The sequence below is a fragment of the Peromyscus eremicus genome, chromosome 8a, assembly GCF_949786415.1.
Source record: "Peromyscus eremicus chromosome 8a, PerEre_H2_v1, whole genome shotgun sequence".
Lineage (NCBI taxonomy): Eukaryota > Metazoa > Chordata > Mammalia > Rodentia > Cricetidae > Peromyscus > Peromyscus eremicus.
Genome location: NC_081423.1, coordinates 26,944,924 through 26,952,513, shown reverse-complemented (window position 1 = coordinate 26,952,513; position 7,590 = coordinate 26,944,924). Strand labels below are relative to the sequence as shown.

At 45.0% G+C, this 7,590-nt stretch overlaps 1 non-coding gene across 1 annotated transcript; it reads right to left on the bottom strand.

Moving 5' to 3' along the window:
• Positions 1-6,795: 6,795 nt before the first annotated feature.
• On the bottom strand, positions 6,796-6,959 carry LOC131918154 (U1 spliceosomal RNA). The gene has a single exon (XR_009380892.1). It is a non-coding gene; the product is annotated as a U1 spliceosomal RNA (small nuclear RNA).
• Between the last annotated feature and the right edge of the window lie 631 nt (positions 6,960-7,590).

Below are 7,590 nucleotides of genomic sequence, written 5' to 3'. Positions count from 1 at the left end.
GCTTCCTGCCACTTGGAAAGAACCTGCTTGTGACAAGAGACAGTGACATCCCCACATCAGAAGAACTGGAAGGTACAGAGTCCTGTGGCTACTTTATTAAAGCCTTTGTTCTGATACCTGTAATAGTTGTGATAAAAGTCCCATCCTCTTATTCTTCCTCTTTTTAAACTAGCTTCAATGAGCTCCCATCAGTTACTCTAGAAGGAGACCCACCACGGTACCCTCCCATGCCTAGCTCAAGTCTTTCCTCTTGTAGGAAGTTCCTTCAACACAGGATGGAATGAACAAAAGGCTTCCTTTGAATTATTAACTGGTGAATTATTGACTGATGAGAGCTTGGGTCCCCACAACGTCTCTGTGCTTCTCTTCTGAACTCTAACAATGCTTTAAGCTTGACACATTGTAGGGGGAGCAACACACCATAGACATCAGCTAACAGTGTGAGCCAGCCTCCAGTCTGCTCACCTGAAACATCACTGTCTAAAGCCTTTCTCAGTTGCTCCACCCATTGGCTAGAATCGTGCACTGATTTGAGTACGTCTTGCTTACCTTGGGTAGACAAGCAGTCCCTGGTCCAGGCTGTATCGGAGTCTTTAGACTCACTAAGGAGGAAAGGTCCTGTGAAAGAATTTAGGCCAAGGTCCCCGTTCCATGCACAACGCCAGGAGGCCCAGAGACTGTTGATGGCTTGACAATTGTGGAGCCAAAATGAAGACCAAGATCTTTTGACTTATACCCATAGCTAAAATATGGATCACTCTCTCTGCCCTTTTCAACGCTTCTCTTACTTCTCTCTTGGCACCAAGGTGTCTACAAATCATCACTGAGTCACTCCAAAAGCTGGTGGCCAAGGCCCAAGGACTCAGATGTTTATCTTCAATACAGGGCTCAGTGATGGTGAAGTTCCCCAGAATGAGGTCATTCTAGATGGGGTGTCAGTAATGAAGTAGGGTTGGGGAGACAGCTGTTCGTAGGATGGGCATGTTGCCATTCTATGGACTTCTGAGTTGGTCGGCTTGGGAAATTGTGCTCATGGTTATAATGTCCTTTGATGGAAAAAATCAAGTTTAAAAAGGCTACAAAGTTGAAGCAGACACTAGCTACTTATGCCATTCAGGATGAAACAAGACAGTCAGTCAGCCCAAAAGAAAGTATGTGGTTTTATACTACATATAAATTTTATTCCAGTGTTGTTTTGGACATAGCAATTCTGTTTCCAGGAATTTGTTCGGGAAGTACGCTGTATGTGTTTTGACCCGTTTGAACTAAGAAAAAAAACTTTAAACAATTAGGGAGCAAGTTAAATAAATCATTGCACACTTTTATACAAACAAAAGTTCACAAACACAAACCCCAGAGAGGAACACAAAAGATTCCATCCAAGTGTGGTGGAGCATACCTTTGCTTCAGTGCTCAGGAGGTTGAAACAGCAGGATTGTGAGTTTGAGTGCAGTCTGGGCTACCAACTGAAATGCTGTTTAAAAAAAAATATTACTCATGAAGTGAACCTTATTCCCCAGAGAGAGTAACTGGAAAACTGGAGAGAGGCACATTTATTTTCCACTGTATGTTTTGGAGTGACGTGCGTTTGAAAGCCATGTGAGTGTTTTACTAATTCAGTACCCTGCTTTCTGATAAAGTAAAAATAAAGTACTGTGAGGCAGTTCTTGCAGAATCTTCCTTTGCTGTTGTGGATGGGCTGCATCGGTTGGTGTGGAAGAGACTTCCGAAATTAACAGGGAATGCCCCACAATGACACACTTTATTTGGGAAATAGTGAAAATGGAGGTTTGTTCTTCCATCGTACAGTAGAAAGGAGCAGGGCATAGTGACGGGTCCTTCCCAGGTTGCATTAGTGAGTGGGAGCTGAGGTGACCTCACCCCTTGATCCTGGGCACAAGTTCCTCTCTTAGCGCATGGATAGAGTAGTTCCCAGGGGAAGGGAAAGAGACAGACGGAGTCTCTATAGCAGAATGGTTTTCAGGAAAACTGAAGCCTAAGAGGGCTGGGGCTCTGACAGAAACAAAATTAGACCAAAATAGACACCTCGTGCATTTCTTCAACAGGAAGTGGCCAGAAAAGCTCCAACCAGATTCCAAATGTAACTCGCAGGGCTGTGGCTTGAGAAATTTCATTTTTAGAGTCTGATGAAAGAAAGAGAGAGAGAGAGAGAGAGAGAGAGAGAGAGAGAGAGAGAGAGAGAGAGAGAGAGAGAATAAGAGAGAGAAGGAGGAGGAGGAGGAGGACGAGGGAGGGAGGGAGGGATGGAGGGAGGGAGGGAGAGAGGGATGGAGTGAGGGAGGGAGGGAGGGAGGGAAGGAGGGAGGAAATAAAAAGCAAGCAAGCAAAGGCCCTTGAGATGGCTTCTCAAATGCACGGCTCAGAAACCAAAAAGCTGGGCATTACTAGTTCACGCCTGTAACTTCAGCACCTGTGAGGCTGAGGTAGGAGGACTGCTAAGGGTTTGGGGCAAGCCTGGGTTACATAGGGGGTGGCAGAGTGAGACCAGGGTCACAAAACAAAACAGACACATTGTTTGAAGGAGTACCACAAACTGCTTTGCAGAATCCAGCTTTGAGGCGCAGGTATGGAGAAGACTTGCCACGTTTCTGCCAATGTAATCATGGGAGAGGAAAGGGAAAGTCAAGTCTCCACCCCTGCCCTGTGGCTGGGAAGGAAAAGCAGCGACCCCAGGAAGTGAGATGGGAGTGAACTGTATATGTGAATCGAGCTAGCAGCTGGGAAGAGACTCTGCTGCAGCTGTTTGCATCTGGAGGAGTTCTGTGCCCTTGAGTAACACTCAGAAGAGAGCACTGCATGTCAGGTCTACTCAACTCACACCTGGCAGATGCATTTGCCCACAGTAAAGTACATATGTGCGCATACTTGTCTCTTTAATGATTTATAACTTCCCTGCCATGGGGACAGAGAAGCTGAGCTTGGGACCTGGGATGGTTGCAAAGTGTGCCACATGTGTGAGTTACAGGGTAAAAGTAAAACATGTTCTTTAAAAAAAAAAAAAGTCAAAAGAAAAACCAATTAAAAAGACAGAGTCTTGCAATGTAGTCCTGTCTGACCTTGAACCTGAGCATTATGTCATTCTATTGAACATCATGCTAGTCCATTTCATTAATATCACTATGCAGATTGGATCTAAGGTAGTAGCAAGTAGCCTCCATGTTTTAGTAAAACGTGTGTGAATCAGAGAACCAAACTCGTTGAAATGTCTGCTGTTCCAACACTCTAGAACACATCTCACGGCAAAAGGCAAGCTACTATTTCTCATTCCCTACCATGGTGGTGAAACACAATGCTTGATAGCCTTTGGCACTTTGGAGTGATATTTAGCCAACCCATTTACCAAGTAATCCATGATCTAGAGACCAGAGCATAAAAGGTTTTGAAGCAAGCCTGGTTTCAGTGCTAGCTGTTCATCCATCTGGAGCTTCAGACTCAGCAGGTCCAAACGACCCGTAAATGAACAAATAGAGATTCTGCATGGAGCCTGTGGCAAATGTCAACAGAAGAATTGAAGCCTCCAAGGCTTTTGAGAAAATCCACACTCTGAGAAATAGCTCATGGTCTGCTGCTAAATCTTGTGGAGACCAAGCCCTTTACCACGGGACTGGATGCTACTTGACCCAATGGGTCATAAATTGGATTAGTGGACATGGAAGAGAGGAGACAGGGATGAAGATGTGGGACGCACAAGATTTACCTGGGTAGTATAATAACAGTTCAGTTCTTCTGACACACTACACCCACAAGGTGGCAGCTGCCGCCGCCTCCTCCTCTTTCCTTTTCTCCTCCTCCTCCTCCTCCTCCTCCTCCTCCTCCTCCTCCTCCTCCTCCTCCTCCTCCTCTCCCTTCCCCTCCCTCTTCTCCTCCTTCTCTTTCTCCTCCCCATCCCCTTTTTCTTCTTTCAATTTATAACTTTGTCTGAAAATGGGGAAGGGTTCCTTGCAAGCAGCTGACTGGAAGGAAGAAACTTTGGCCTGGTCTACAGTTTATTCTGACCAACATCATGGCCCCAGAATTACTAATAACCAGAATTACGATGTATGCTGCAGCGGTTAAGGGCAAGTATTAAAAGGTCTGATGAGTAGTCATGGACTCGCAAATAGGTATGAAATAGACCTTACAGAGTAAGTAAAGAATTAGCTTAGGATCTCAGAATGTGAATCTGGGGAGATGCAAAGACAGCTGTACTCTAAGTGAATGCACCCCAGAGCTCATCTGTGGTCATGAGAAGTCATTTTGGAATATGTTATAAAGGAAACCTAGGTAAGAAAATGCTCACATGATCAGCAGAGTGTAGGAAACACCTGATGGAGGCTCCATTTGCAGTTCCTGGTTGTTCTGTGCTCTTATTGGTGGTGCCTGGTAGGAGACAGCTTGGCCCCGTGACCCTGAATTGGTTTCCTAATTGCTGCTGTGACTTTTTGTTACAAAATTAACACCATAAAATCACACGTATTTATTACATTACCATTCTAGGGGGCTCAAAAGTCCAAGTTTAGTTTCACAGGCTGAAGTCAAGGTGTCAGCAGGGAAGATCATTCTGGAAGTTCAGTAGAGAGTCTGTGTTCCTGCTGTTTGCAATTTCTGGAGCATGTCTGCATGCTGTGGCTTATGGCACCTTCCATTTTCCTCAGAGGTGGTTGAGTATATCTCTCCCCAAGTTCCCAATCTTTACATTTGCTTCCACATCGATTGGCGTTCCTGCTCCGTCTCTGTGAAGGCAGTGGACCAATGAGAAGTCTCTCCATCATGCAGTGATGTATCCACAAGGTTCTGGCAGCAGGAAGTAGACTCCTTTGAGAGGCCACTATTCTGCGAACTGCAAGCCTTGATCAGGGATGGCAATCAGAGTTCACAACTGTCCTCTGCAGGGCAGCCATTGGCTATGATGGATGTCTTTATTTCAATGCTGCCAATGTCCTGTTTCCTTTTCCTATGATAAACTAAAAATCTGTTAATTATTGTCATTTGCAGTTCTGCTAAGTGAGTGAGCTCTGTTATAACTAATGCTGGCTTCCTTGTGCCACTGAACCAACAGCCAAAGAACAGGGTACTTTACTGGCTGCAATGTCTTTGATTACTATGTTATTGACTTTTCTATTGCTGTGACAAACACCAGAACCAATGGTATTAAGAATATATTAAAATTTATATATTGTAGAATTGATTAAATGAGCCAGGACATCTTACAGTAAGTTCTAGATGGTCTCAGAGCCAGTTTTCTGAAGGTGGGCATTCAGCTTGCTAAGGTAACTGACATGGCTGGCTGCAGCCAGCTGATAGCATTTATGTGGTACATATAAAAGGGAGAGAAGCCACAGGAGTTCCTGTTCTGTGGCATTTGCGGTTATCTGGGAAAGGAGCCAATGTGTCCCGTCTCTTCAGAGATTTCTTTCTGAAACACGACCTGACACCTGACACGTGTCTCCATGTGTACTGATGGCGCCTCCTTTTTGCTAGGAGAAAATTCGAAATTTGTTGCCCATGTGAAAGAGAGGTACCTCATATCGTGGTCATTGTCTGTTGAATCCTCAGGCACTTGTCACCAGGACACCGCCTACAAAACTGAGGTTTGCTCTGTAACCCCCTCGAGCCACAGGAGTAGCCAGGCTCCCCTCCCCCCCAGACCTCTAGCCGCCAGGTTCCACGCACTGAACACTCTGACCTAACTGCTGGGCCCAGTCCCCACCCCACTGTTGTCCTTTTTTGGTGGTTGCTGCCTTGTAAGCCACAGCTGTCTGAATCAGCAACCGCAACTCCGCCACTAGCAGCATCGATCGATCGGTTAGGCTGCAAGGGCTCTAGCCAGAGGGAAATCTGTTCTCTCCAGCTCCAACTCTCGCAAAGCTAAGAAGGGAGAACTAGCTAAATCCCTCTCCCTCTAAAGAACTCAGGATTCCAAGGTTAAAGCAGAATTCTGCTCTTCAGAGGCTGAATAGCAAGTAGCTCACCTCCTCTCCTTGCTCTCCTCCTCCAAAACATTAAGTTGGATAAGGAGGCTGAATTTTTCTTGTACAAACTCAAAAGAAGTCAACCCAGGTTTCTCATCTTTATTAACAAAGACAATACACAAAACAGACACCAAGGACCAATTATGTTAAACCACCAATGCTGAGGTAGGGATAGAACACAATTTTGGCCTTTATGATCAGAGATCTATTTGCATTATAGTTTTGTGTACTTCTGTGGATACACGATCATGGTATGTGTGTAGAGGTCACACAACCTGTTCCTCGGATGCTGCTCACTGGCCTGGTACTTGCAGATTTGGCTGGGCTGGCTGGCCATCTGTCTGTCTGCCTCTCTGGGGCTGGGATTACAAGCACCACCACTGTATCTGGCTGGACTGCTTTCTCTCTCTTTTATGTGGGCCCTGGAGCTCAAACTCACATCCTGGGGATTGAAAGGAAGCCCTTCTCGGACTGAGTGAATTCCCCAAGGCTGCATTGTGGTTTCAGTCTCTGTCTGAGGACTGACACCATGGACAGCCAGGTATTTGATAATCTGATTCAGTTGCTTTTCCTCTGCCATGTCTGAGATGCTGACTTCGGAGTCTCCTAAAGTCAGTTTGGAAGGCATTTGAGTCAGTGGACTCAGATCACGTTCTCACAATCGAACAGTGTCCGCATTGTCCTTGCCATGTTGTCAGGCAGGGCAGGCCGAGGATCATAGCAGTATCATCAGCTAGGAAGGCTGAAGATCACAGTGTATCAGCTATGAATGTGCCAGGAAGCTCTTTAACATGGCTTTTTTTTTTTTTTTTTTTTTTTTTTTCAGGGGAGAGCGCGAACGCAGTCCCCCACTACCACAAATTATGCAGTCGAGTTTCCCGCATTTGGGGAAATCGCAGGGGTCAGCACATCCGGAGTGCAATGAATAAGCCTCGCCCTGGGAAAACCACCTTCGTGATCATGGTATCTCCCCTGCCAGGTAAGTATTAACATGGCTTTGAAGAACCTTCAGCTTCAAGTTTTTCTGCTCTTCAAATTTTATCAAGTCACACCTGCTGGGTATGCAGACTAGGTAACTAGATGTCTGATCTTCTGTAACTGTTATGAAGACCAGAATTGAATGACACAGAGTAGTAAAAACCACATCTCCTATCATAAAAGAAGGGAGTTCTAGGTCTAAAAATTCATGTTCAGCAAAGTAAGTCTGAAGCAGTCAATGCTGACCATTCAAAAGCTAAGCATTTTAGATGTAAGGTACAAGGAAATGCACGAAACCCCAAAATTTAACAACCAAGTGAAAAATAGATTTATTATTCAGATTACGGGGACACAGATATTTACATGCTTTGCAGAATTCCTTCTGGTGATGCAGATGGAGATAGAATATTTGTTTTTTAAAACCAACAAAATCTTAGAAGGCAAAACTGAATCCTATAAAAGAACTGCAATTACTGAGTTATTAGTGATGTCACTACTGGAATTGCTGGTAACTTAAGAACTGGAGCTTTGGCTGTAAGAGCGAGGACGTGCCTCCAACATGGTGCTGCTATATACAAGAGACCAGAAGACAGCACACAGAGAGCAAACTATGGAACAGATGGCTTCTTTTTTTCTTAAA